The 27,657-nt window shown below is 44.6% G+C and overlaps 1 long non-coding RNA gene across 3 annotated transcripts in view; it reads right to left on the minus strand.

Moving 5' to 3' along the window:
* The window catches only part of LOC143818985 (uncharacterized), a 114,311-nt gene extending 90,805 nt beyond the window's left edge, over positions 1-23,506 (minus strand). For all 3 annotated transcript variants that reach the window (XR_013224719.1, XR_013224718.1, XR_013224717.1), the window contains exons 1-2: positions 23,419-23,506; positions 14,745-14,889 (exon numbers count right to left, since the gene is read on the minus strand). This is a non-coding gene — a long non-coding RNA (uncharacterized LOC143818985). The remainder of the gene's footprint in view (positions 1-14,744; positions 14,890-23,418) is intronic.
* Between the last annotated feature and the right edge of the window lie 4,151 nt (positions 23,507-27,657).

Consider the following 27,657-nt stretch of genomic DNA (forward strand, 5'->3'; position numbering starts at 1 on the left):
TCAGAATATGAACATTTTGCTCATTTTGGGGAAGTGGGGTGGCCTGTTTCATCACTCGTGTACTCTTCTTCTTTTTCAGAGGGAAATAACAGTATGATATGCATGTTATGACTTCTTTGAAATACCAGTGGTTCTCCTCTTGATAAGTTGAATATAAGCCAACTGTGTGATATGGCAGCTAAGAAAGCTGCATTGCTAGGAGCATAGAATCTAGAGCACTCTATTCTGCATTGGTTTGACCTCATTTGGAATATTGTATGTAGTTCAAGAAGGACGAGTTGGACCACATTTAGAGAAGGGCAACTAGGATGGCTCCACCGCCCGATAAGTGGCACCCCCAATCCCGTCCACCACCCCCCGTCATGGTGGGGGAAGAAACACACTACGAATTGTCCGATGTAGTCGATTCCCGCTTTTTCCGCAAGCAATTACAATATTTGGTCTCCTGGAAAGGTTTCCCTGACTCTGACAACGAATGGGTGGACGCGGAGGACGTCGCTGCCCCAGTTCTCCTCCGCAAATTCCACTCCCGCTTCCCCGATAAGCCGGGCCCTTCCCCTGTAGCTGCCGGAGCCTGAGGGCGAGGAGCGGGAGGGGGCCTAAAGGGGAGGTGAGTGTCATGACCCCCCTGGTTCATGCCATCCTGTTCCCGATTGCTCTTGCATATTCCCGCTTTCTCAGGCTTCCTCCGACCGAGGCAGCCCAAGGCCATAAAGCAATAAACCTGTCCTCTGAGATGTTTCCTCCCTTCCTTTTCCCAGCGGGCGAGGAGCCCCAACAACTGTATCAATCTCACTGTAAGTGTCCTTGCGGAGACAGCCAAATCTCAACAATGTGCCATCTCCCCGATAAGGCACCTGGCCATCTGGTAGCCTGAGAACAGGACCCCTTTTGTCATTTCTACCCACTCTCCCGCCAAATCCTCTGAGCACCCCTCCTCTATTTGGTGCACCCTATATCTACCCCCACCCTATATCTATCCTGGCAAATAGATGGGGAAGAAATGGAGATAGTGACAGATTTTATTTTCCTCGGCTCCAAGATCACTGCAGATGGGGACTGCAGCAAAGAAATTAAAAGACGCTTGCTCCTAGGGAGGAAAGCTATGGCAAATCTAGACAGCATCCTAAAAAGCAGAGACATCACCCTACCAACAAAAGTGCGTTTAGTCAAGGCTATGGTCTTCCCAGTTGCAATGTATGGCTGCGAAAGTTGGACCATAAGGAAGGCCGAGCGTCAAAGAATTGAGGCTTTTGAACTCTGGTGCTGGAGAAGACTCTTGCGAGTCCCTTGGACTGCAAGGCGAACAAACCGGTCAGTCCTAGAGGAGATCAGCCCTGACTGCTCTTTAGAAGGCCAGATCCTGAAGATGAAACTCAAATACTTTGGCCACCTCATGAGAAGGAAGGACTCCCTGGAGAAGAGCCTAATGCTGGGAGTGATCGAGGGCAAAAGAAGAAGGGGACGACAGAGAATGAGGTGGATGGATGGAGTCACTGAAGCAGTAGGTGCAAACTTAAAAGGACTCCAGGGAATGGTAGAGGACAGGAAGGCCTGGAGGATCATTGTCCATGGGGTCGCGATGGGTCAGACACGACTTCGCACATAACAACAACAACAATATCTACCCCACCCGTTTCGCTTGTACTTTGTTATTATCAAGATCTTTGCTTAGGAAGATCTTGGCATGCTCAGCTAACTGTGGATTTTGCCTAATAAAGCTCTACTTTGGAATTTGCAACCGACTGTTGGATTCTTGATGCGCTTTCACTTGGGACTCCACCGGCTGGGCTCAGCCTGATTCCTGACACTTAGGCCCTGAAGCACCTGGGTCTTCTTTAGATCTTCTAGATCCGAATGGAATTTGTTATTTGCCCTGTTGATCAACACCTGGATATTTTTTCTATCCTTGATTTCTCCATTTGACCTTTTAGGCACTTGTGATCTCCATCACTGCATCTTCTGACCTTTTGGACAAGTTGATGCCTGCTTTCCTCAGCATCAACCCATACCTCTTATGGTGTTAATAGAAATCTTCTACCAACATCCGCTGGCTAGGCTGCTGCTCTGAGCTCATATTATCATCAAAATGCATGCCCCTGGTATGTCTTTATTTAGGAAATTCAACAGAAGGATCCATTACTTCACCCACGCTCTCCTGTGCAAATGGGGTCTGCCTGAAGCCTTGAGGATTCAACAAATAGCTGGTTTGGTTTGGAAGGAAGAGCATTTGGGATAAATAACATCTGATAGATCTTAAAATAAACAGCATTTGAGATTCTCCAAAGCGTCTAACCAAATTAAAAGCAATTTCTCTCCCTCCAGGTGTCCCTTTATTGCCAAGTACGGTCTTTATTATCTTTGCTTACAGCAAGAAGTGGAAAAGTAAATAAACTCTTAACTAAAATAACATCATGTTGAGGTAACAGAGAGAAATATTGACTGATCCAAAGAGCCAATCTTTCCGAGGCTTCTCTGCAAATGATAGGACACTTGGAAAAAATTAGTGGGCTTATTTAATGTGCTGGTTAACTTGTCCCTATAAGGAAGACAACAGGAGATCTCAGCATGGTCAGTTGCACATACATTTAATGCAGCCACGGGAATGCAACAGAGAAGATACTGAGTTTAGTAATCAGCCCTGACTTCTATTGCTCAGGCTAGCCCGCGGTCTTCAGAACTTGGAAGCTGAGCAGGGCTGTTGATGGTTAATATTTGAATGGGAGACCACCAAGGAGGCCTGGGGTTGCTACAGAGGCAGGCAATGGGTAAGCCTCCTCTATTTATCTTTTGCTTTATTAACCACACAGGTCTCCGTAAGTTGGCAGTGAATTGAAAGCACTTCTACTGGCAACCAGACCCACAGTATTGTTCCCTGTACATCCATAGCAGCTTGCCCCTCTCGGTATTACTGGCTCAGCATGGTTGATGTCATTTAATGCATACAATAAACAATCTAACAATTAAAAACAGTTTAAAACACTCCAAACTTGCATCAACTAAAAATCTTAGTTTCTGTGTCTCTCCTGAATAGGAATTCAGGGTTGGGGTTATTCTTAGGGAGGGCCTGTTCAGATGGTATCATTTTATTATTATTATTATTATTATTATTATTATTATTATTATTATTATTATTATTATTATTATTATCATCTTTTGATTTATTGCCCGCCACTCCCTTACGGCTCGTGGCTGGTTACAACATTTTAAAACCCCCAATAAAATCCATTAAAATCCCTCAACAACAATTACAAATTAGTTGTTTACTGACCTCAACCAAAAGAGTTACATCTTGCAGACCCTTTGGAACTGGGAAAGTTTCTGTAGGGGCTTTAGCTGTTTCAGGAGCTCATTCCACCAGGTAGGGGCCAAGACCGAAAATACTTCTCTAGGGCCAGGGATCACCAGCCAACTAGCTTTTGGGGAGGGCGGTATATAAATATAATAAATAAATAAGTACTGGCTAAACGAAGTGCTCAGCCAATAGAGAAGTCCTATTCTGTCCACAAAACAGCTTACAAGAATCAACAGTCAGCCTGGGCCCCATCAGTCATTTGTTATGCCCCTCCAACCAGCCAAAGGGGCTGGTGAGAAATCAGTCACAAGCCTTTCAAGTGTAAATTCTAGAAAGGGAGGGAGGGCAAGGCTCCAATGAGGTTCCAGTCAACATTCCCAATAATCAGACTTTGGTGAAGGGAATCTCTTTATTTAGGAACAAATGAAACAGGACTTCTCCAGGTTCTTGCTAAGACTAAAGCATGTCTACAAATGTCCCTATATCTCCAAAGCCAACTTCTTCCCCCCAATTCCAAGGTCAGGTACAAAAACTTCAGATGACACCCCTCTCATTAATTCTGATGATTTCCTGAAATGAAACTACCAACCAGACAAAGCATCTCAGCCTGTCGTCAAAGACTTGGAGATAACCCCAGCCCAGGAACCAACAGATTTACAACCTGCCCCTCCTGATAGAATGACAGAGGCAGCAAGTACCAACCCCACATCCCCACCTTCTGAACCTTGCTAGACCCATCCCAGCTACTACAGAGCTAATCAAGCACTAAAGACAAAGACAAATGAAATGGAGTCACAATAACCAAGGCAGGAGCATGAGCATGTAGATACATTGGTAGATACAGGACCTTGACATCAAGCTCCTTCTCTATAATCATATTGTTTGAAATGGAAACCTAATTAATATAATGAGCTGAACCAATATGGTGCCTGAATGAGATGTTTGGGATACTAAGGCTATAATCCTAAAACGTCTTACCAAGAATACTGTGGAAGTGACTCTTGAATAAACATGCCTAAAATTGCACTGCTAGTGTTGTATTTTCTGAATAAAAAATTCTGATAACCGATAGTTAGTGGATTTTTCTGGATAAAAAGTTCTGAAAACCTATAGCCCATATGTGCACTGTGTTCCAATGGGGACTGACTATCCCAATGAACAGGAGAAAAATGGACTGCATAGATTAGGATCCAATCGGCTGTTCCACTGGTGGAAAAGGGGGGGGATTCTCAGCCTATGCCTAGCATAGGCAGAAGAATTAAGTATTGGGGTAGATGGAGGTGGTGTGCAGTACAGAAAACGTTACTTCTGGGTGATATCATTATGCCAAGCAATCCTCCAGGAATTTCCCTGATCTCTATAGCAAATACAAGAGAATCCAGGGGTATTCCTAGAAAACCGCTCAATGTGCTGATATTGATCCCTTGCTGTTCCATTGAATAGGCATGGAGGGGGGGGGGGAGAGAAGCACGGGCAGAACTTTGTTCAGTAAGCCTGAAAATGGAGAAGCTGACTAACCAAAAAAAAAAAAATGTTGGTTACCTGGCTAGCTGCACAGGTGCAAGCCGTGTGTAACAGGAGTTATAAAGAAGAAGGGCATTGGCCAAGACTGAGCAAAAAAAAAAAGTCAATGCCCTATAGAAGTAAATTTCCCTATTTCGCGCAGGAAAATCCAGCTGCAAAAACACATTGGAAGCGCATTATCCAACATGTGTGGAATAGGCATTAAACCAAACCAGGAGCTTTCTCGTTTGCAGGTGCTTCTATTTGTTTGTATCTTTAAATGTTCTACATATATTGCAGGTGTGGTGAACTCTGCAGATAGAAATCAGTATCTCTCTTGCTTTCATCCACCACCCCATGATGTTGAAAACTGATTTCATTTATTTATCCAATTTCTGTACTGCCCTCCCAAGCAAACTGACTCAGAAGAGTGTACAATGTCATATATAAACATCCATAAATAATAAATTAGACTAAGTATAAAATCTAAACTTCATTTAAAACAATTCCACTGAAAATCTCAATATCAGTAGCACCTTTTGCAGAACCTCTTCCCCTTCTACCCAAGCCAACTATGATCTAGATGTCTTGAAACAGAACCCAAGACAACTATGATCTAGATGTCTTGAAACAGATGGGGAGGAATGGATAGGTGGGACCCATTAGATGTTTATGTATCATTGGTAACAACCAAAAGCCTGGTGGAAGAGCTCTATCTTACAGGCCCTGAAATAATGCTCAGAACCTGATTCATTGGTAGGCTGGGGCCCAGGAGAGAAGAATGGCTAGATAATTCTATGTCCAGAATATTTCACCAAGCTGTGTGGCCAAATAGAAGAGGGCTTCTTTGAGGCATATGCCAAAATGTTCATGGCCATGTTGTAGGGTGGAAGACAGTTTATATAAGGCTTTCTCAACAGGGATTTCATGAAGCCCTGGGGTTTCCTGACAGCCCCAGAAAGGTTTGACAAATGAGTGGGAGTTAATTAATTATTAATATTATTTTAAACCAAATAATTCAGGGTTGGGCAAACTGTGACCCTCCAGATGTTCATGGAGGCTCATGGGAATAGTAGTCCATGGACATCTGGAGGGCCACAGTTTGTCCACCCCTGAAGTAATTTGACCATGTATGGTTCTGTCAACCTTCCCTCCTCTCAAAATAGCCAATAACAGGCCTGGAGAGGGTGGAAAGGGGTGGAAAATGACTTCCAAAAAGTGATGGAGTTGTTGCCTGCTGACATCACTCTTGCGGTTTCTCGAAGGCTGAAAAATGTTTCAGGGGTTCCTCAATAGTAAAAAGGACAAGAAAGACCGGTCTATATTTTTATTGCAATTTTTGAAAACTTCCTTAAATTTCTTTTAGAAAGCTCTTTCAAAATCGATAACCGGCTTTGAAGCATCTCTAAATCCAGAAATGCACTTTCCCTGCCTCTCTGGGAAATTAGTAGAGCTACATTTCAAATAAATTCCAGCGGTAGGAAAAACAAGTATTAACGGACATTATATTTGTGGTAACCAAAGAAGGATGCAGTTCTGCTCTCTTCCTTTTTATATTTAAAAAAAGAGAGGCACGATGAGATTATCATCGAAATACGACAGTCGTGCCATCACGACTGGAAATGAAAATTTTAGAACTGGCTGAACAGAAAAGAAAACATTGGGATAGGAGCACCATTTATATGCGACCTGTGCTAAAAGAGTAAGTGTTCACCTTTTGAAGCGCCTTCTATCACAATCAGACATGTTCCCTGCAGGAATTTGGAGTCAAGAAAATATCCTCTATTTTTCAAGCGAAACATTTGTCCTGCCGAAGAAACTCTGCTTGGCATGATGCTTTGTGGGACAACAGTGGCATCCAGTGGAGAGTTCATTTATCATCGAATCAGACTTACTTTGACTGCAGGTCTTTCCTTCTTAACGGCATTGTTTTGGGGCCTGGCAGGGCCAACCATCTCATCTGCTGCAGTCATTTCATAATACAGGGAATCTTAAAATCAGGTTGCTGATTATCGTAAAACAAAAATGTGGGGCTTTCTGAGAGCACGAGATGCTTTATGAAGCAAACCCTGGATACAGGCAAGGAGTTGCTGACTAGATTAGCAATGATCTTCTTTATACCCTCCAGCTTTTCACAAGAGAGAAACAGACACTGTTCTGCAACACTCCCATCCTGCCACAGCCACAAATGCCCAATGATGCAGTCATTATTTAACTCCATATTAGCTTATTTTGCAGGAACTCCTAAACAATGTGTATTACGGTGTGATTCTATGCAGAATTATTCCAACTTTAGCCTATTGATTTCAGTGGGCTTAAGACTGGAGTAACTCCACATAGGATTGGGCTGGCTGTCGGTGAACCAGTGTGCAGGGTTTTTACCAGGAGTTTTGCATAGGTATAAATAGCTGTCTTATGGAGTACTAAGAATGCAAACATAGTCAATATGTACTACTGAGAAAGACAGTGAGGAGCAGGAAAGGGAGCAGGGTGTTGATTCCCAATTGGGAATTTCCTGGAAATAAAGACTGGGGAAGGTGGGGTTTCGGAAAGGAAGAACTTCAACCTGTATGCATTGATTTATATCTATATTTATTTCTTAAAATATTTCTACCCCACATTTCTTTTGGGTCAACGTGGCTTACAATAATAATTAAAACAATCCCCAGATAAAAGCTGATAGCATTGCAAGGCCCAGATTCCTCTTCCCCCCCCCCCTTCCTCTGTCCCCCTCCTTTAAGGAGACCTGCTGCCCAAACCCCCTCAAATTACTTGACAAACAGGAATGTCTGGTAGCACCTCCTGAAGATCTCAAAGGAGGAAGCTTCTCTAACCTCTTTAGGGAGTCAGTTCCACAGAGCTGGAACCACTATGGGAAAAGGCCAGGCTCTGGTTGATGCCAGATGGGACACCATGAATGATAAGGTGGCCAACAAATGGCTGTCTAAGGTTGCCAGCCCTGGGTTGGGAAATGCCTGGATAAATCGGGGATAGATTTGGGGTGGGGAGGAACTTCAATGGCATGTAATGCTATGTTGTCCAACCTCCAAAGTAGCCATTTTTTCCAGGGTAGCTGATTTCTTTAGTCTGGAGATGAGCTATAATTGTAGGGAGATTCTCAGGTCCCAGCTAGAGGCTGGCATACCTTATCAGGCTACCTGATGACCATACTTGGTGCACACGGACATATGGTAGGAGATGGTTTCCCAAATATTTGGGTCTCAGGTAATGAAAGGCCACCAACACTTTCAAAGGCACTCAGAAACAAGCCGGCAGCCAATGAAGATGTTTCAAAATGGGCAGCACGTATTCCCGGCAGCTCGCTCCTGATATCAGTCAGGTTGCTGCATTCTGGACCAACTGTAATTTCCATGCTGTCTTCAAGGGTTGCCCCACATAGAGCACATTACAGCAATCCATCCATGAGATTTTATAAACATGATCCGACCACTACAGAAATCAGTTTCCCTGGAGAAAATGGCTGCTTTGAAGTGTGGACTCCATAACATTATATTCCACTGGGGTCCCTCCCTGCCCCAAATCCTGCAGACTTCATACTCCACCCACAAAGTTTCCAGGTATTTTCCAAGAGCTGGTAACCCTAAAGAAACCTGCAGAGGACAAGGGCTTCAATAGGAACAATGCCATAGATCCAAAACATCCATTTTCTCCAGGGGAACTGTTTTCTGCAGTCTGGTGATGAGCAGTAATTCCCAGGAGGCTGGCATCCCTAATGTAGCCCAATCCATACTTTGTGACATGCTCAAACACCTCCAAAATTAGTAGCTCAGTCGCTATCAAACCATGTTTGTTTGTTTTTTCTTAAGTGATATTCAATCATTTTAGGCCCATTTGTATAAACTCGCAGACACACATAAACCCTGCATTTATATGTGGCTTTCTGCCAATGTATTCAAGGTGATTTACAAACTAAAGTATTGGAACAAAAAGAAAAAGAAAAAAAGAAATAGTCCCTCAACATCAAGAGTTGCTGAAATTCTCTTAGGCAGCTGGTAGGCCCTTCAGGAAAGAATGGTAAGATCTCTCTAACCTTGGTTTCGCTTTTGTTTTTGCCTTAGGCCACAACTCTGGGAGGTGAGGAAAAGGCTGGCCCAGCCGGCCTCAGAAACTGCATAAACCTTCTCTCTTGAGCTCTCTCCCTTAAGCCTAGTTGCAACTTCTGGGAAAAGAAGCTTGAATGGACAAAGAACACCAATTTGTTCTGTTCCTCAGTGTCGGCATGGGCATGGAGCAGTTGTCAACTTGACAGAAATTCAAATCGTAATGTGAAAGTCTTAAAAGCCAAGTTCTATTTATGCTCCTCTGAAAAAGTTTTGGAATTGCAAGTAAGGTTTTTGAGGTAAAAAAAGAACAAAACAGGGTCATTCCGCACCGGGATCCATGTAGCAAATTGTTTGCTGAACGAAAAATCGCCATTTTAAATAGTGGAATTCATTGTTATGCATACTTGCCTTTGTAGTGGAATCCAGTTGTGTTTCTATCGTTTCCCACAGGGTTCCAGTCTCGGCAAAAATCTCTAGAAAGGAAGCGCTATTGCTGAGCTGTGTCCCGCCCCTGGCCGTCAAGCAGCCAATGGGTGGCCGTTATCATGCTCCCAAACAGCCCCTTCCCCTTTAAGGAAGGTTTAAAAAACACACACACACACACACGTTGCAACGAATATGCGTTGATTCGTTGCAACGGAGAGACCCATCCAGCTAGCAGGTGGTGTTTGAGCTGCCGTTTCATCACGGGCACGATTTTCGGCCAAAAACAGTGTGAAAAATAAAGTGAAAATAAACCAGCAAACGGGCCTCTGCGATGCTTGTGCTTGGTGACTTTAAACAGAGGGACTGCAGCGGGGGAAGCCTCACTGGGTAAATGAAGGCTTGCCGGTGCGTTGATCTCCGCTCGCTCGGAGAAAAAAAAATGGTGATCGCTTCGCCGGAAGATCAGAGGAGAGAGCCAGGGGGAGGGACTTTGCAGAAACCGCAACAATGGTAACGCACAGAACTTTTTCGCTAATGTTGCAGATTGGTTGCAGGAGTGTAGCGCTTTCCGGAGGGTGAATCCACTTTTTGGGATTTCCCTGAAAGCGCTACAACGAAGCGCTTTTTGCAGAGTGTTGCAGATTGTCAACGACGTTGTGCATAACGGCAAAACTGTAGTGATTTCAATTAGTAACCATTGTGCTATTTTGGATGAATGCGGAACGGCCCACAGAGTCCACGTAGCATAATAGATTAGTGAGGATGTTGAGGAAAAAGAAGAGGGCCTTGAGGCAGATCAGCCTTTAGTCTACTCAGTTGGGAGCAGACTCTAATGAGCACCAGAGAAGAGGACTTCTATTTAGGCAGTAGGCAAGCCCAGAGGCTCCGTCACTGCTCTCTGACAGGCCACAAAGTTCTGTTGACTGAGTCGCAGATTGCCCACCCATTCCTCCATCCGCACTGGCTTTTCACGGCACTTTGACCTGCCTCGAATCAAAGCAGCATTTGATTAAAAAGAAAACCTGTCTTTAACTCAGGCAGAAAGGACTTTTTTAATAAACACAAGAAAAAAGAGGGAATGGAATTGTTAAGACTTTACAGATGGTGAACCTCAGAATCTATCTTCTGCTTTTGCCATGGTCGCTAACTCCAGGTTGGAGGACTTCTGGAAATGGGGGTGGGGAACTTTGGAGGGTAGGGTTTGAGAAGAGGGGAATAATGACATTCCTCCAAAGCAACCATTTTCTTCAGGGAAAATGATGTCTGTCATATGGAGATCAGATCTACTTTTGGGACAGATCCAGCCTTGGCACATTTGAAGGGGGCCACAGAGGGGCCCCCAAAAGGATTTATGGGGCCCCGGTAACTGAACTAATAAAATGTTCTTTTTGTCACACATGATGTCATTAATTGCTAGAAAGTTTAACCATTGTCAAAGGGGGGGGGAAGAAATCATGTAATCCAGTCTTTTAGGTGTGCTTGAAAGCATCCAAGAAAAAAACAACAACAATGAATACATGCACATCTCTCCATCAAATGTTCTAGAAATCTGTTTCATGGATATATAAGTCAAGGTATGGCAAGTACAGTGAGTTCATCCTTAGCCTAGGCTTTTTTTTAGCCTAGCTCATTGTGCAAGTGGGCGGCCTAATGCGGGGGGAAATGATCCAAAAGGACTGTGAAGAGTCCTTTTGAGAAATGAGAAATGATCTGAGAAATGATCCAAAAGGACTGTGGACTAAGATATGGTTGAGAATGGCTGCCCTGGCACATATCCAGGAGTAACTTTGGCACTATAGGTGTCTCATGGTTCCTTTCCCCTGACTCATGTGAAGCCCTTCGACACAGAGCAATTCAGCCCACAGCTCCCTCCATGGGGAGTGAGTTAAAACAGTGGTCCCCAACCTTTTTATCACCGGGGACCGGTCAACGCTTGACAATTTTACTGAGGCCTGGGGGGGGGGGGGTAGTCTTTTGCCGAGGGACGTCACCGCCGCCACCTGAGCCCCTGCTCCACTTGCTTTCCCGCTGGTGCCCCTGACTTCCTGCTACCCGCTGGGAGGCGCTGCCAGCAGCAGCTGCACAGTGCCACACCAAGGGGGAGCCCCAGCCATGGCGGCTGCTGGAGAGCACCAAAAGTGAGCCAGCGGCAGAGTGGCAGGGCAGCCTCCGAGGCAGCGGCCAGGGAGGAGCCGCGGACCGGTACCGACTGATCCACGGACCGGTACAGGTCCCTGGACCGGGGGTTGGGGACCACTGAGTTAAAACATACCAACAGGAGGCATGAAGGGGAAGGGAGAAAAACAGCTGTCCAGGCAGAAGGAACAGACAACCATGCAACCACTAGGATCAAAGACACCCAGTTGCCCTAGAGCAGGGGGTAGTCAACCTGTGGTCCTCCAGATGTTCATGGACTACAATTCCCATGAGCCCCTGCCAGCAAATGCTGGGAGAGTCTCACGGGAATTGTAGTCCATGGACATCTGGAGAACCACAGGTTGACTACCCCTGCCTAGAGGAGCAGGCCAGGCCCGAGACACTGATTGAGCAGCACACACTCTCCAGCTGGAAGAGGGAAAACAACTGATGATGATCTTTAAGCCCTCAGGGGGTGGAGCAGCGAAAGGAGAGGAGGATAAAAGGAGAAGCAGCTGGAAAGCAGAGAAGGAGAGAGAGGGAGAGAAGTGTGGCATCGAGGCATCTGAGCCAATTGTGCTGGAGACTAAAAGGGAGAGCCTGAGCCACTACCTCTGTGGAAACACCCAAGGACCTGACAATGTGAAACATAATTCTTTGTCCTTCTTTTTCCTTAGCACAGTCGTACTCTGCCCCCTTGGGGAACATAGCATAGGGAAGAGGCCTATTCTCCCATCTCCCTCCTCCTTGCTGTCATCTGCATCCTAATCAATTGTCCATTTCATTCCTTTGCCGCATCTTAGTTTTGCGTTAAATGCTAAACAGTGCATTCTGAGCCTCAGGAGGAGCCTACAACACAATTCATCTGTCTGCAATATGCAAAAGTTGACCTTACGGAGAGTGTCAGCCATTACACTGAACCCTCAATAAACCATTTCTCAATTTGTACATGCTTTGTCTGTGTCACCGCTCATCTGACATGCTTAATTACCCCCTCTGCACGGCAGCAGAGATCTCATAGCTAATATTAAATATCACTTAATGTTGTTGTTGTTTTTTTTCCAGAACTAGACCCACTTAACCATATCATTCTGATGGGATGTGGTTAATATGAAGGAAAAACACATTTCAGAACCAAGGGCAGTTAAACACATGCTGCACATCTTCTGTAAAGAAAAATCTGTTGGAACATTACATAAATCAAGTTTTTAAAAGTCACAGCCAGGCCTGGTAGAAACTTTCCAGTTAAGGTGGCTTTCCTGGCTAGGCAACAGCAGCACCAGCTATATTTCTCACTCACTTCAAGTCCATGTCACGAAAACAAGGACCTAGATACAAGTTTTCCTTAACACACTGTGTGGGTCCACCTCATTTCCCTCACACTCTGTCTAGGTCCACTTCGTTTTCCTCTCACTCTGTCTGGGTCCAGCTCAATGTGGATTTCTCAAACAGCCTTGACTAAATGCTTGGTGTAGTGGTTAGGAGTGTGGACTTCTAATTTGGCGAGCTGGGTTTGATTCTGCGCTCCCCCACATGCAGCCAGCTGGGTGAACTTGAGCTCGAAACAGCACTGACAAAGCTATTCTGACCGAGCAGGACTATCAGAGCTCTCTCAGCCTCAACTTCCTCACAGGGTATCTGTTGCGGGGAGAGGAAAGAGAAGGCGACTGTAAACCATTTTGAGACTTCTTCTGGTAGAGAAAAGCAGCATATAAGAACCAGCTCTTCTTTTAAGAAGAACACTGCTCTCCAGTCTACCCCCCTCCCCCCAGTCTCTGTTGGCAGTGTTTAGACTTGCAAAGAGAGCAAAGCACCAGGCTGCTTAAAATAAACTAAATCATTTTATTGTGAAGAGGAACAGCTGTGTGTATAGAAAGAGGAGAGGAGAGACTGAACAGTTCTAGCTGTTGTCAACTGCTGTTCTGGAGGCAAGCTAAGAGGAAGTATGCTCAAAAGAACAGGAAGTCTCCTATTGAACTACTCCACACCCTAGAGGTAATTTGAAAAACTTCAGGAAGTTCCTGATCTTACTATGCCCCCTGCTGGACACTCTTTATAATCTGCTCAGTCACGCACACTGCAAATCTTGCCTCTTCCAACAGTCCCCTGGGGGTTTTGATCAACTCTGGCTATTTATTGAGGAGAAAAAATGGATATGCCTGAATAGAGATTGATGTTTTGAGTAGAAAAAATTTGTAGCTTCATCACACTCCAGGATTCCCCAGTTCTGATCCAACATTTTAACCACTGTACCAGGGGTGGCCAAACTGTGGGGCTCTCCACATATCCATGGACTACAATTCCCACGAGCCCCTTCCAGCACATTCCTGGGGCGGTATTTAGACTTGCAAAGAGAGTAGAGCACCAGGCTGCTGAAACAGGCTGCCAGCACATGCATGGGGCTCATGGGAATTGCAGTCCATGGGCATATGGAGAGCCACACCACACCATACTGAAGCCTGGTCTCTTGTACAAGAAGAATTCTTTCCCTCCCTCCCTGCAGATTCTGATATCTTTATCTGCTGAAGATCTATGGCGGACCTAAGACCTTGCCACTTCTCCCCGAGGGCATCTGAATCGGAACATGACTTTGAGCAGGCTATAATCTGGTTTACAAAGAGTATACTTGTTGTTGAGATCCAAGAAAATATAGTGAGGGAGAAAATGCTGATGGGAGGGGGAGGGCATACTGTGGGAAAAGGTGAGAGAGAAATGTATAGTGTGTGAATGAATGATAAAATCTGTTTAGCACGTCATGGGCTGTTGCTACCTTATCATTCCTAGAAATTACACAGAGAGCTATGAAGCATTGCAGAGCGTGTGGAACAGTTGGTACATTTCATCCCTGATACTGCAGCGCAGTCCCTCGTCAATATGTGTAAATGAAAACATTAAGGTAGCCAGAGACATGAAAATCACAGGCAATTCCACACTGAGCTATTGACCTGACTTAATGTTAGCAAGCGGAAGACCACAAATGCTCTGTCAGTAAGCAATAAAATCCCATGTGATGACAATGTGGCAACTGCCCCTGCAAAGAAAATGTGAGAATTGAGAACTAGCTGAAGGATCCTGGTCGCGCTACTTGGTAGTTCCTTAAATCTCTCCCTTGCACACATAGAGTTTAGGACAGCATATGTTGGCATCTCACCACTGCTTTCCCCCTGCAAAAACTCCATGAGGTCAGCGAGGCAGAAGGCATGACTCTAGCAGCAAGCTACATGGCACAGCATGGATCTGAAATTGGGTTTCCCAGATCCTTGCTTGATATCCTAATCACAACACCATACCAACTCACTAGCATCAGGAAATACACTCACCCCTAATGAATGCATTTCATGCATGAACATTTTCCAGAGACTGTCCTCGTTCCATGCCTCCCATCGAAGTTCAGGTGCTGGTTGTTCTCCAGATCATGTGGTTTACCAGTTCCAAACTGATCCAAGCAGGTTTAATTCATCGCTACTGAATATGCAATGGACGGACGGACAGATGAACGAGAGAAAGAAAGAAAAACATCAGGGACTAGAGAAATCTGCTCATTAGCTACACGGACACATATACACAAAGCTGTGTTACCTTGAATCAGACCACTGGTCCATCAAGAGTTGGGTTGTCCTCTTTATAGCCTTGCGGTACAATCTTTGCAGTTTTGGACCAGCTCAGTCTCATACTCTACACCAAATTAGGACAGCAACTATTTCAAAGTAGGTATTGGCATGATTATTCTATAGCTATTTCCTCCTTGGTACATTCAAAAATGATGTTCCCTCTTTTGGTCTTGTGCACACATGTTATACACAAGACCGGACAAAGATGGTGATGAGCCAGCATTGGGAATTCAAAGGTCTCTTGTCAGTAATGGCAAAACCCACCATTGCCAGTAGACAGCATGTGTAGGTAGGGCCTGGACCAGAGATAATTTATATTTGCACCACTCTCTGGGGGTCTGGGACGCCATACTTGCAGGAGACCATAGGATTAGAGTGAATGTTGCTGCTGAGCTACAGTCCATTAAAGAGGCACCACTGACCCAACAAATCATCTGTGGTGTCCCAAGATAGTTCAGAAGGTTTTTCAGAGAGATCTAGCTTCAGAGCTGGCCAGCCAGCACTACTACTTGCCTCTTGTAAGGTCTTTGTGAGAGACCAGAAGAAATTGGAGACATACATGGCTTGCAAGTGGACTTCAAAAAGGGCAGGGAAATGGTGGCTGAGAACTGTCTTCCTGCTCTGTACAAAGACCTTGTGGGCCTATGGAGTGACCAGAGTTGGGATGATGAGGGCACATTAATCCAAAATGCTTAGGCCTCACAACCATTCAAAAGCTATCTACTTTAACTAACCTGTCCAATTCGAGTTATTTAGGATATAGCTGTAGCAAGGCTTCCAACTCCAGGTCAAAACATTCTTTTAGATTTGGAAATAAGAATTTGGGAAGACTGGGAAGGGAGGGTTCCCAGCAGGATATCATACCCTTGAATTCACCTTCCAAAGCAGCCAGTTTCTCTAAGGATACTGATTTCTGTAATATGGAAATCATTTGCCATTCCAAGTGATCTCAACCCATTTGGGTGATGGCAACCATATCTTTCCCCTCCCTTGAACAGGGTGGTCTCCTGTCTTTAGGGGTCTCCTGTCTTTAGGGGTCCTTTTATGAACTAGTACAGTATAGTGATTAGAGCACCCTATTAGGAACAGGGATAGCAAGAGTCAAATCTCAACGCTGTCATGATGGAGAGTCACCCTAGAGCTATGTTGTCATGCCATCAGCTAGGCATAAACCTTCCTGTTGACTAAGATACAGCAACAAAGAGACATACTTCAAGGGACAGAAATGGACTGCATCAAAACTCTTGTGACTCAGCTTTTATGATTTCACTGATGACCTGGTTGATTAAGCTTAAGCCTTAACTTGCTGATGCTCATGCAGTTTTAATAGTGTCCTGCTTTATTTTCTAATATACTTCATATTAAATATTTACTTGGGGTTGAGGAACGGTTAACATGGCATAAAATATTATTTTAAGCCAAAGTACCATCCACCCTACTGGAAGAAAACCCATTTAATAAAAGCCATTCACCAAAAGAAAAATCCATATTTAAAATTTAATTCAGAGTTTTGAAACCATCACTGGCATTACTGGGAAAATGCAATGAAAACATGCCTATTTACCCCCCCCCCCTGCAAAAAAATAAAATGGGCCCTATCCAGAGACTATGTGTACCTCCCAGATGAATGGACAAGTTAAAACATGATTAACCTGTTAGATTTCGATGAGATTTGAGTGTGACTTCTGAACTGGGATCACTGGAATAGGGTTAATGTTCCCTTATGCTAAAATGTATCCAATAGTTAGGGCAATTCCGCACAACCGCCAATGTAGCTAAATGTAAGAGCTATCGTAAAGCACTACAATTAATAGTGACAGGTTTTGATAACGCACACAGCTGTTTCTAGCAGAAAAAAGGCTCTCCCACTAGTGCTGTTTTAGTTATCCACAAGTTTCCGGTCTTACCTGAATCTCTACAAATGAGACATAATTTGTGGCATTTCTGCCGGCCTCTGGCCATCAATCAAACTGAAGAGCCAATCAAATCGATATCCTTTTCCCTTTAATGCTTTCCCCATTAATTCTTGTTTTAAGAACCCAAAAATACAAGTGGCAACACAATATGTGTTTACTCATTGCTCCATAGAGCGCCCTATTTCGGTTTCTCTTCCCAAAACAATCCTTTATTGGACAAAACATGCCACACTCACGTGCTTTCGTTGACACATGTTTCCATTAAAAAAATTTTTTTCGAGCAATGACTGCAGGTGACAACGCTTGGAAAGTTTTAATACATTTGAAGAAGGGTGCTTTCTGTTTGGCACTGCTGCATTAGTTGTCCTGGAACTTTGGTTAAAGAAGCCGCGTGATCACGTGTTTGTTGCTATCGGCGGCTTGAAGGGAAAAAAAGCCTTCCCCATCTCCCGCAAGCTTGGGGGCAGAAGCAAAGGAGGAACCTTCCTCCTACCACTATATTGAGAATGCACATGTCTTTTTCGGATGTGTTGCAGGTTGTTCTCAGGAGTCAAGTGGTATTTTAAGGGGGAATCTACTTTTTACGATTCCCTGAAAAGCACTACATCAAAGTGCTTTTTGCGGGAGTGTTGCGGATTGTATATGATGTCATGCATAATGTTAAAAATTATTATTATTAATTATTATTATTATTATTATTATTATTATTATTATTATTCGGTTTATTTCCCGCCACTCCCTACAGGCTCGTGGCGGGTAACAATAGTCTTGAAATCCCCCATTAAAACCCCCATTAAAAGACTATAAAATACCCAGCACGGCGGAAAATACCAGTCTCCCCTACCCGAACAAGGGCATCGGGGGATGGAGGGTGATGATGACTATTTCAAACCGCCCAGGGGGGCAATGTTCTTCCTTGCCAATCCCAGCCTCAACCATAGACCTGGTGGAAGAGCTCTGTTTTACAGGCCCTGCGGAATGCTGACAGCTCCCGCAGGGCCCGCAGCTCACCCGGGAGCTCATTCCACCAGGTGGGGGCCAGGAATGATCAGTAGGTTTCCTCCCGCAGTAGGTTTCCTTCTGCAAAGCCCTGCGGGGCACATAGGGCGACAGGCGGTCCCTCAGGTATGTGGATCCCAACCCACGTAAAGCCTTAAAGGTTAAAACCAAAACCTTGAACCGGATCCGGACAGCAATTGGCAACCAGTGCAGCTGCCTCAACACCGGCTGGATGTGGGCCCTCCAAGGTGTGGCAGTGAGGACCCTAGCAGCTGCATTTTGCACTAGCTGAAGTTTCCGGATCAAGGACAAGGGCAGGCCCACGTAGAGTGAGTTACAGAAATCTAATCTGGAGGTGACTGTCGCATGGATCACTGTAGCCAGGTAGTAAGGAGACAGGTAGGGTGCTAGTAGCCAGGCCTGGCAAAGATGGAAGAATGCCTGGCCCGCTACTCTCTTGACCTGCGCTTCCCTAGTCAGGGAGGCGTCGATGGTCACCCCCAAATTCCTGGCTTGGAGCGTGATGGTAAGTTGCGCTCCCGTCAAGGTGGGTAAACGCGCTTCCTGTTCCTGCACCCTTCTTCCCAGCCACAGGACCTCCGTCTTGGAGGGGTTGAGTTTCAGGCAAGTCTGCTCGAACCATTCTGTCACTGCTTCCAAACATCTGGCAAATGGTTCCGGGGGGGAGTTTAGGTGGCTGTCCATTAGGAGATAGAGCTGGGTGTCATCAGCGTACTGATGGCAACCCAGCCCAAAGCTGGGCCAGAGGGCGCATAAAGATGTTGAACAAGGTGGGGGACAGAACCGCGCCCTGAGGGACCCTGCAAGGGAGTCTATAAGGACGCGAGAACTCTTCCCCCACCACAACCCTCTGGGTCCGGTCTTGGAGGAAGGAGCATATCCAGCACAAAGCTGTGTCCTCTATCCCCATGCCGGCAAGGCAGTGGACCAAGATCTTATGGTCCACAATGTCAAAGGCCGCTGACAGGTCCAATAGGACCAGCACGGCCGACCCGCCTCTATCCAGCTGGCAACGGAGGTCATCCAGCAGGGCGACCAGTACCGTCTCCACCCTGTGGCCAGGACAGAAGCCAGACTGATATGGATTGAGTACTGTTTCACAACAGTTACATTCAACAACATTACCGCTGTGCGGAATGACCCTTAGTGTCCAATAAATCATTGCAAACAGCCAGTATTACACCATGGTTAGAGTTTTACACTGGGAGAATGCCATGAAGTTCACTGGGTGGACGTAAATCAGGGGTCCCCAATCTTTCTGAGAGGGGGTAGTGAGCATTATTCCAAAACAGTGGCCACAGAAGGAGGAACCAAACCCTGAAAGGCTGTTGCAGTAGGCAGGGCCAAATGGAATGCCTCTTTTTCTTGTTTTGCAAAGAAAAGTCACAGAAGGAGATTAAAAAGGAATGAAGGAGGTTCCAAAGAGAAGACAGGAAGGAGAAAGTGAAGGGGAATTTTAAAAGATGGTGAGCCTGAATGGGGAATGGAGAAACACACTGACTAAGGATCCCAGAGTGCTTACCAGTCCTCTTAACCCTCCAGTGGTTTCCTGCAGCTGTTATTACAGCCATGCAAAATTGTTCCCTTTGAATTGTTCCCTTTGAATGACAGCAGGCCCCACCTTACAATGGCTCTGCCTATCAGATCAAAAACCTCCAAATGCAGCCTTGATATATATCAGAATTACAACTGATCTCCAGACCACAGAGATTAGTTCCCTGTCCCTCCCTTCCCATCCCAAACCTTTAGGATATACATTGAATTTCCAAAAAATTTCCAACTCAGAGCTGGCAGCCCTACCACCTTGTGTTTTGAAAAGTACTGGTGGGCAGCTTAGTGCCCATGAGGATGCCTACACTTGATCAATCAGTCTCTTTGTGGAACCTACTTAAGGATGCCAGCCTCCAGGAAATTTCAGCCCATCTCCAGACCACAGAGATCAGTTCCCCTGGAGAACATGGGTGCTTTAGAAGGTGGACTCTAAAGCATTGCACCCCACTGAGACACCTGTCTTCCCCATGCTCCATTTCCATATCTCCAGAGGTTTCCCAACCTGGATCAGCCAACCCTAGGGGCTGGAGGGACCTGGTAAACCTACCTCAGAGGGTGTTATTAGGATAAAATGAGGGAGGGGAGTAACTGTCCTGAGGTCCTTGGAGAAAGGACACAATAACAATGTACAATAGATAACTTTCCCTGCTTTCCTCTCTGCTCCTGCCATTTTGGCAGAAGGCTGAAAAGGGGGCAATGTCATTCCTTTACTCCCCCCCCAACTCACCCAGAAATTCATCCACGTTGCCCCACAACCCCAGGAAATATTCTTCCTATTGCTTAAAAGGGAAATTAGGTGAGACTGGCTGAAAGATTTCACCGGATCCAGTTCTCCTTTTCCCCACCCCCAAGAATGTAAATGGAAAGAATGATTCTAACAACTTTCAAGTTCAAGTCAAAGTCGTACATGCAGCTATCTTTAATACAAACCCACAGGCAAAAGAAGGGGGGAGAAATGAAATGTTTTTCATGTACTGAAGTGAAAAAGAGCAGTGAAATCCAGCGGTGACCTTCAGGTATATGCCTGCACATACTCGCAAGGGTAGTGAAAAGACTCCATTGCCCATAAAAGATGTCCCAAGGGGTCCCCATATCAAATAGTTTGTCCTTTCATCTGTGAACTCAGAATTCCTGCACATGTTTGGAGATTTTACATTGCAAGAGTCCCTAATCTTTTAATAGAGTCATTGACAACCTTTTATCTGCTCCAACACACATTCCTGATGATCTCAACTGTTAAAGACTGTCTTCGGTAAGAACACAGGCCAGAATCACTAATGTTGAGATATTGCTGGAACCTGCCCTTTGATTCACACCTTCATTGACTACCCTCCCTGCCCAGATACACACAGGAGGGCATTGGGTTGTCAAGCGGCAGATTCAGCTTCTTCACTGTTTTCCGTCATTTGCTGGAGCTAGATTTTGGAGACACTTTGTGTAAATAACACGAATGCCATTTCCCCTATTCAGTCTGAAAAACACACTCAAAGGGATAGCCAAAACATGTGAACTGGCAAATCTTTTATATAGCGCCAAATAGCAAGACTTCATCAGGGTTTAGGGAAAGAAGAGCCAGTTGGTTGGGAAGGTGATGGTGTTCAATATTGTTGCTTCACTGTGCAGTACAAGTAAGAACCTAAGAAGAGTCCTGCTGGATCAAACCAGTGGTCCATCTAGTTCAATATCCTATCTCACACAGTGGCCAACCAATTCATCTGGACAGCCAGCAACAGGGATAGTGGCCAAGGCCTTCACCTGATAAGAACCTAAGAAGAGTCCTGCTGGATAAGACCAGTGGTCCTTCTAGTTCAACATCATGTCTCACACAGTAGCTAACGAATTCTTCTGGACAGCCAGCAGGGCATAGTGTTGGCTTCCCCTGATAAGAACCTAAGAAGAGTCCTGCTGGATCAGATCAGTGGTCCATCTAGTGCAGTATCCTGTCTCACACAGTGGCCAACCAATTACTCTGGCTAATATCGTGCATCCTATGGTTACATCTAGACTACATTACTGCAATGTGCTGTACATGGGACTGCCCTTGAAAAGTGTTCGGAAACTGCAATTGGTACAGAAAGTTGAAGCCAGTATTTTGACAGCCATGTGTCATAGGTAGGGCTGGTTTATCAATACAACACAGGTTGCACATGCTACAGGCCCCGTACTTCCAGGGGTCATGCACAATACCTTCCGCCAATGGATGAGGGCTGTAGCTTTCCCCCCATTTTCCCTCTTTAAAGGTGACTTGAATGACACCCTTTTTCACTGGAAGAACCCTCCGCCCCCAGTCTGGCTGCTCCCACTGCAATGGTACTCTGCTAGGGCCCCACAAGTCCTTAAACTGGCTCTGGTGCTCCAAATCCTTAAACTACTCCTTCCTACCCAACACTGTTCTTGCACATTGTGCTTTATGCACGCTATTTAAAAGAGGTTTGTCTGGGGGAAAAACGCATTTAAATGGTTTTATAATGTACTAGAGCAGGGGTAGTCAAACTGCGGCCCTCCAGATGTCCATGGACCACAATTCCAAGAAGCCCCTGCCAGTGAATGCTGGCAGGGGCTTCTGGGAATTGTAGTCCATGGACATCTGGAGGGCCGCAGTTTGACTAGCCCTGTACTAGAGTAACAGCTTGTTGTACCCACACCTGCACTGTGGCCTTCTTGGGGGCTGGCTACATGGCAAAAGCTCCTGCCCACCCTTGGACTCTTGAGGCCCCACCTATAAGCCTCAAGGAACATTCCTGATGAAGGGGTCACTAACCTCCAGCTGTGGCCTGGAAATCTCCTGGAATTGGGCTATAGAGATATGCTCCCCAGGGAAAAATGGATACTTTGGAGGGGGGACTCTATAACAACAACCCATGTCAAGGCTCCTGGAGATGAAAGGATTTGCTTGGGGGGGGGGGGGACTCTGGCAGAGAGGTTGCAGGATGGGAGAGGTTGGGACCTGAGGATTTGCAGGAATTGCAGGTCAGAGATCAGTCCCCCTGGAGAAGAAAAGCCCTGGTTTTGGAGCCCATGGAGGTGCAGGGATGCCAGGCTCCAGGTAGGGGGAGGGAGAAGAAGAAGAATTGGTTCTTATTTTTCTCTATCCGAAGTAGTCTCAAAATAGCTTATAATCCCCTTCCCTCTCCCCACAACAGACACCTTGTGAGGTAGGTGAGGCTGAGAGAGCTCTGATATTACTGTTTGGTTAGAAAAGCTTTATCAGTTCAGCCCAAGGTCACCCAGTTTATCAGAACAGCCCAAGGTCACCCAGCTGTCTGCATGGGGGGGAGCGTGAAATCAAACCCGGCTTGCCAGATTAGAAGTCCACACTCCTAACCACTACACCAGGCTGGCTCTCAAAGAGAGAAACAAAGAGAAATGCTGGGTGGCAGTGATTGCTAATAACAATAAATATCAAATAATTCATAAACTTGTCACAGTTTCTTCCTCCAATGAAAGTATTTAATTGATAGCAAAACTGGAAACCTTTCCAGTACATTCTTCAGTTCAATATCAGAGTACACAGTTGTATGTTACAGTCAAACATGAAAACATCGGATGGCAAAGAACTTACAGAGGGCTTCTCAATTACTGCCTCCATGTCAGCTTTTCTCAACATTTTTACCATTAAGAAACCCATGAAACATTCTTGAGGTTTTGAGAAACCCCAGGAGTGGGATCTCCAGCTCCCAGCTGGAGGCTAGCATCCCTGTCACTGTTCAGTGATGCCAGCCTCCAGGAGGGACCTGGAGAACCCCCAGAATGAAAACTCCTCTCCCAAATGCAGAGATTGGTTTCCCTGGAGGAAAGAGCTGCTTGGGATGGAGACAGAAGGGGGAATATCTAGCACTCCCCTCTACACACCCAGACAAAGAGAAAAAGTCAATGAGCAAGGGAAAAAAACTTACACCATTCTCCTGCAACAGCTTCTTCTGTCTATGCTCTTGCTATATGTAATGGCAATTTGTACAGCTTTGTGTAGTGGTTAAAAGCAGCTGCTTCTAATTTGTGAGAGACCTCCCTCCTGATTAGGGCTCAACTACTAGAGCTGAGGGCCCTCCTGATTGGGGCTAAACTATCCTGGCTGAAGGCCATGACTTACTCATGAGTACACATTCCCAGGGTAGAGGCTTTTCCTGGCTGTCTGCACACAATTTGACCTGATTGGCCCTCATTAGCAGAGTGTGATTTGAACTGATTGGCCCTCATTAACAGAGTGTAATTTGACCTGATTGGCCCTCACTCATGAGTAAACATTCCCAGGGTAGAGGCTTTTCCTGGCTGCCTAAATGCAATTTTCCTGATTGTCCCTCATTGGTAGTGCACAATTTTAACTGATTGGCCCTTATTGGCAGAGTGCTCTCTCCCTATTGGCAACATACCCCAAGGGAGGGCTGATCAGGTAGGGAGTGAGTTGGCTGCATGCAAGTTAAGATTTATAATGTTTAGTATAAGGTGACCAAATTGTCCCACTTTTGGAGGGACATCTGAGGGCACCTGGCGAATTGTACTTATGTCTCAAGTAAAAATATATATATTACAATACTATTTTTGCATTCTATGCGTTCTATGAAAATTTTTGTTGCTCCACCAAATTTTTAATCAAGACCCCCCCCCCAGTCAATGGTGTGTCCCACTTTACCAATGTGAAAATCTGGTCACCTTAGTTTAGTGATAGTGATGAGGTGAAGTGACCTGAGATCCCATCTACTTCCCAACAGTGACAGAAGGTTCTAAGAATTGTTCATAGCAGGGTTGTTTAACCTGATAGCAATATGGGCAATAAACATTCTTGGTTTAAACTGAAGGGAAGCACCTTAAGTATGTCTGTCCAACCACTGCAAATCACATACAAGGTTGGGAAGGTGAGAGGGAGAGCGTCTTTTCATTCAAGGCCATAAATGGGCATTGATTCTAATGGGAAAACCTAATGGGGGGAAGCCTACCTTTAGAGTACAGAATTGTAATTTAAAATGAAATCTAAATTTCCCAAGTGATTTTACTGGCATTCTATAGCAGCAAATAGGATTCTCTTCCACTTTTAATAACCAAGTGTCCCCAAACGAAAAGAAGAAAAAAAAAAGAATGGACATTGCCTATTAAAAAATAAATAGAATCAAAATTATCATGGTTTCTTCATACTGTTATTGGAAGGGGAAACTGTATAATTCATAGGGATAATACCAAGTTTAATGTTCTGCCATTTCAACATTTCCCTGCATTTATTATGAAGCTAACAGATTGCTTTTCCTTATCACAACTTAGTATGCATTAGAACTTCCCCTTGTAACTTTTGCTAAAGTATTTTAATTAAAACGGGACTGTTTACATTTGTTTATAGCCCATTAATATTCCAGCATGCATAAAATTTTTACTAAATAATATTAAATAATTAAGAAGTAATACATTATTGATCGGTTCGGAAGTGTTTTCTCCCATAATGTAAAGCACGGTGCCCGTCCCGTTATTGCAAAGTCAAGTTGGCAAATGAATTGCCTTGTAGATGCAGCAAATATCAAATTTACTGAGCTGGTGGGGGGGTTCAGTTTGAACATATAAGAATGCCTAAGTGTGTAGAAAAGAAAGAGCTCAGAACAGCACCTGCAAGACACACCTGGTGTCTTGTCAGCATTTAATTGTTGGAAGTTGTAAGGTTGATTAAGGTGTACCTCTAAGGTATACCTCTGAGAAGCAAGAGTAAAGCTCCCAACTTTCAGAAATAAGATTATAAGAAATCAGATTCCCCCCCTCCCGCACTAGCAACATCACAAATTAATGCTCATTGTCGTAATGTATAAAATGCTCTCTTTCATTGCTTTTTTATTATTATTTTCACATACAGTCATTGTAAATGTTTGCATCTATTTTCTTCACAGGTTTCCCTGTTGCTGTTCATTTTTTGTAAAAACCTCTTTTTACACTGTTTAGACACAATATGGCATTTTTATGCCACATCAATCTTATTTTATACTGTTTCAATGCAAAACCAAACGTCAAGTTTAACAGGAATATTTAGGGGCTTTACGCACCAGGATCTTTGTTGCAAATTGGTCACTGAATGAAAAATCGCCATTTAAAATAGTGGAATTCGTCGTTATGCATACCTGCCTTTGTAGTGGAATCCAGTTGCGTTTTGTAGCGTTTCCCACAGGCTTCCGGTCTCGGCAGAAATCGCTAGAAAGGAAGCGCTATTGCCAAGCTCGTCCCGCCCCTGGCCATCAAGCAGCCAATGGGCAGCCATTAGCATGCTCCCAAACAGCCCCTTTCCCTTTAAGAAAGGTTTAAAAAAAAAAAAAAACAGACCCATTGTAACGAATCTGTGTAGATTCGTTGCAACAGAGAGACCCATCCAGCTGCCTAATGTGAGCTGTCGTTTGATCGTATGATCGTTGCCACGCTGCCTCGAGTGATAAAAAAAAAATCCCCCCCCCCTCTCACGGGCCCGATTTTCGGCTGAATTAATGTGTAAAAAATAAAGGGACTTTATTTCAGCAAACGGGCTTTTATGTGGTTTGTGCTTAGTGACTAAAGGTGAAGGACTGAAGCCAGGGAAGCCTCTAAACAGAAAGAGGCTCGCTGGTGCGTTTATCCCCGCTCGCTCGGAGAAAAAAAAATGGCGATCGCTTCGCCGGAAGTTTGGAGGACAGGCTCAGGAGGAGGGACTTTGAAGAAACCGCAACAATGTTAACGCACAGGTCTTTTTCGCTAGTGTTGCAGATTGGTTGCAAGAGTGTAGCGCTTTCCGGAGGGTGAATCCACTTTTTGGGATTCCCCTGAAAGCGCTACAAGGAAGCGCTTTTTGCAGATTGGTTTCAGGTGTGTGGCAGATTGTCTACGACGTCGTGCGTTATGGCAAATCAATAGCGTTTCCAATTGGCAACCATTGTGCGATTTTGAAGGCATGCAAAAAGCCCCCCAGTGTAGTCAGAGGACAAGCCAGGAAGACGCCAGCAGGTTCATATCCAGTGGAGAAAACCCATTCCAGAGATAAGAACTTGAGAAATCAAAACAGTCAGTTCACAACATATAAGAATTTTTTATTCCCTAGTCATTTGGCCTGAGCTCTTTTTTAAAAAAAACATTAAAATGTATTAATAAAAATAAAGACATTGTATGTACAAAACAGTAAAAGTTATATCTTACATCGCATCATTATGCTTCAGGATGCTTTGGGCTGATCCTGCGTTGAGCAGGGGGTTGGACTAGATGGCCTATATAGCCCCTTCCAACTCTATGATTCTGTGATTATAGAGCAGGCTTTCTCAGGCAGGGTTTTCATGAAACCCTGGGGGTTCTTGACAGCCCTGGAAAGGTTTCCCGAATGAGTGGGAGTTAATTAATTGTGTGTGTATATATATGTATATATATATATATATATATGTATGTATGTATGTATGTATGTATGTATGTATGTATGTATGTATATATATATATATATATATATATATATATATATATATATATATATATATATATATATATATATATATATATATTTATATATATATATATATTTATATATTTAAATATATATATTTAAAAAGTTAACATTTATCTGGTGATATATGGTCAAGTTAACCCGCCCCCCTCCCAAAATGGCCAATGATGGGCCTGGAGGGGGTGGGAAAGGAAGGGCCCCCGGGTGGGCGTGTCCACAGCTCTGCTACCCAACCATATTCTGCACAATTGCACCACTTCTGGAGGTTCTCAAAGCCTGGAGAATGTTTCAGGGGTTTCTCAACAGTAAACAAGATGAGAAAAGCTGTTAAAGAGACTATCAAAAACCTTAGGATTACAACCAGAGCTGTTATTACTGACATTTTTACACTGTTTTAAGCCAGATAGACTCCAAGTTTTCTATATCCTTGTTATTAATTTAACCAATGTATACATTTCTTATATTTGGAAACCCAATCTTGGACCTTTGGGATGTTATTTCCCATCCATTGTTCATATCCTGAGCTCTTATGCACATTTTGGGATGGCCCTGAAATAGGAGCAGTGGCTATCCATCCTCTCACAATGCACAAACTGCACAGCATGATACAACCTTCTGTTGCCTGATCATATGAAGCCTGGTCCACATGACCTTCCCCTTCACTTTTAACCCAAGTGATCAGGCGCGAATGTTATTTGCTACAGAGCAG

The sequence above is a fragment of the Paroedura picta genome, chromosome 10 (assembly GCF_049243985.1).
Source record: "Paroedura picta isolate Pp20150507F chromosome 10, Ppicta_v3.0, whole genome shotgun sequence".
In the NCBI taxonomy this organism is placed as follows: domain Eukaryota; kingdom Metazoa; phylum Chordata; class Lepidosauria; order Squamata; family Gekkonidae; genus Paroedura; species Paroedura picta.